The sequence below is a fragment of the Leucoraja erinacea genome, chromosome 9 (assembly GCF_028641065.1).
Source record: "Leucoraja erinacea ecotype New England chromosome 9, Leri_hhj_1, whole genome shotgun sequence".
Lineage (NCBI taxonomy): Eukaryota > Metazoa > Chordata > Chondrichthyes > Rajiformes > Rajidae > Leucoraja > Leucoraja erinaceus.
The window spans coordinates 31,932,144-31,935,294 of NC_073385.1; positions in this window are offsets into that span (position 1 = coordinate 31,932,144).

Here is a 3,151-nt window from a genome sequence, read left to right on the forward strand (position 1 = left end):
GCTCCATTAACACCTCCCACAGTAATGGTGCAGAAGGTGCCAGCTAACAGCAGCATCTGGACGACATCCAGCCTTTGGGTAACAGATGCAAAGTAAACTCTACATTATAAAAGTGGCATATATCTCAAACTAGTTAAGGCTCAGTATTCTCCTCTCGATGTTTGGGTGTATCATTCCATAACATTCCCTGCCATCAATCTACAGGGGTCACCAATGGCCACATGGTTAACTACACCAATCATTTCATCACGAAGATAGGTATAAAAAGCTGGAGTAAATAAGCAGGACAGGCAGCATCTCTGGAGAGAAGGAATGGGTGACGTTTCGGGTCGAGACCCTTCATCAGGCCTTGGCTAATGGGACAGGGGCTGTGTACTCTTCAATGCGTGGCTCAAATACTGACGCTTCACCTCTGCCGTTCACTCCAAATGACAGGAGAGGCGGATCATGTAGAGATACAAGGTACTGCAGATGCTGTTTAACCTCGAATAAAACACAAAGTGTTGGAGGAACTCAGTGGGTCAGGCAGTATCTGTAGAGGGACAGACAACATTTCAGGTCGGGACCCTTCATCAGGCTGTGATGATATGTTTCGAATGCCTCGGTGGTATATTTGTTTTAATTCCGTGAGATGGCCAAAAGACGTGACACTGCATGCTTGCTGCTCCAGTGCACTGGGATGTCAGGAGTTAGTAGTGCTCAATGACCATCAAGGCTGCATGCGTAGACTCCTGTACTACTCTCTTTTAACCCATGACTGCACAGTGGCGGTACAGTGGAGCAGCGTAGAGTCAGAGATCCAGGTTCACTCCTGACTACGGGAGCTGTCTGTACGCAGTCTCTGCATTCTCCCTGTGACCGTGTGGGATTTCCCCGGGTGCCCCGGTTTCCTCCCACATTACAGAAAATTGCAGGTTTGTAGCTTAATTGGTTTCTGTAAATTGTCCCTGGTGTGCAGGATGGAACTAGTGTATGGGTGATGAAAAACACAAAGTGCTGGAGTGACTCAACAGGTCAGGCAGCATCTCTGGAGAAAAAGGATGGGTGACTTTTCGTGTTGGGACCTTCCTTCAGACATATATGAGTCGTTGTTGGCCAAATCACGGGTGGTGATTGCTGACTTCATAAAGGAGATGCCTGGAGACCATGTGTCCGTTTGCATTGGTGGGTCGGCAGTTGAGAGAGTTAGCAGCTTCAAATTCCTGGGCATTAACATGTCAGATAGCCTGTCCTGGTCCCAGCACGTGGACACAATCATGAAGTTGGCGAGCTAGTGTATCTACTTACTTAGAAGTTTAAAGAGATTTGGTGTGTCACACTAATCTGGCAAATGTCTACAAATACACTGCGGAAAATGTTTTGATTGGTTGCATCAAGGCCAACAACAACAATTCTAATGAAAGCAAGAGCCTGCAGAGAATAGTGGTCTCACGTGCATCATTTCCTCTCCACCATCAACATGAATGGTCTGTCTTAAGAAGGCAGCATCAATCATCAAGGGTCCCCACCATGCAGCCATGCCATCTTCTTGCTGCTACCATTGTGCAGAAGGTACAAAAGCCCGAAGTCCCAAACTACCAGGGTCAAGATCACATATTTTCCTACAACTATCAAGTTCTTGAAAGGACCTGCACAATCCTACTGTTATGTTTAACATTGCAGATCATCATGTGGACGACCAAGGATTAGTTTTCTGTTTTTCTTCTATTAACATTTTTTTTTCCACTGATCTTTTCTTGTCAATGTCTTATAAAATGAATGCAGACTATGTATAATTTGTTTTCATGCCTTGTCTGGGTCAATGTGCCTGTTATACTGCTGCAAGCAGGATTTTCATTGTACCTGTACCTCACTATACTGTGCATTTGACAATGAACTTAATTTGATGTGAAGGAAACAAAGTGACAACTGGCTTCTTTTTATGCAGCTTGTGTTGATCCGATAGGAATGAATTCTCATTGTCCTGACCTCGCCCCCAGTAATTCATCAGCATGCAATTGTCAAAGTTTGGTGCTAACAATGACCAAATTACCAATGTTATTCAGGGTCTACAGCTGATATTTATGATATTTGTATCATAGCTGATTCATTCTGATTTGGTCTCTCTGAGGCCGGTAATAACATTTACTCATAACATTTACTCAATCAGAAACTCTCTCTCCTCAGGGCCATGATGAAAAATGTGGATTTAGAAGTGTAAACATCTGATGTAAAGAACAGCAGTGTTAAATCTGTGGATATCAGCAACATGGGAATCAAACTCCGCAAGGTGAGGAAGTGCTGTTCTGAGATTAAGATGAAGAAACAAAAACTTCATACTTAAAGGATCAGATAACATTTGTCGAGAGTGAACAATTACTTTCAAGGTCAACGATACTTCATCAAAATTAGTTGATTAATGCCTCGGCTTAAATGGAATATTAAAATTAGGAATCACTAGACTAAGTGGGGCCTGTCGGGTCCCAGTCACACGGGAGGCCTGGTCCCCCAACGCAACCCATTCCCCAACGCAATATTCCACCACTCACCCGTTCCACCAATGAAATATTCCACCACTCACCCAAAGCCCCTAACTGTGCAGGTGGGGCTCATTTCCCCTCAGCAGAGGTGAACGGTGAGTACGCTGGCTAAAAATCGTAGCACAAATAGAAAGACCATGCAAACCAGAAGATAACAAGATCAGAGTTTTAGTTACGGATAAATAGATAGATAGATAGATAGATAGATAGATAGATAGATAGATAGATAGATAGATAGATAGATAGAGACAGACAGAGACAGACAGACAGACAGACAAAATAAAGGGAGATTTGCTGACTGGGTCATTAAAATCAACCTGCAAATATTTTTTTATAAAAAACAATTTCTAATAATTGTGCCTCATTTAATTATTGACCACGCATCTTTTAACTTGGCAACTTCTCAAATAGTTTTTTTGTTCAGTGATACTGATATTTTGGAGGCAGTGGCTGCATCTGTAACCAACAGGAAGCTTGAGGTGTGGTCGATATCGGCACCAGGAAAGGCCACAGCTTATGCTTGCTGTGGTGCCAGAGACTATTCTGCTTCACTAGGCTCAAAGATAATACTGGGAAGGTATTTTATTTGGACATTCACTCCTTCATTCCTCACTTCAAAAATCTATACTGGG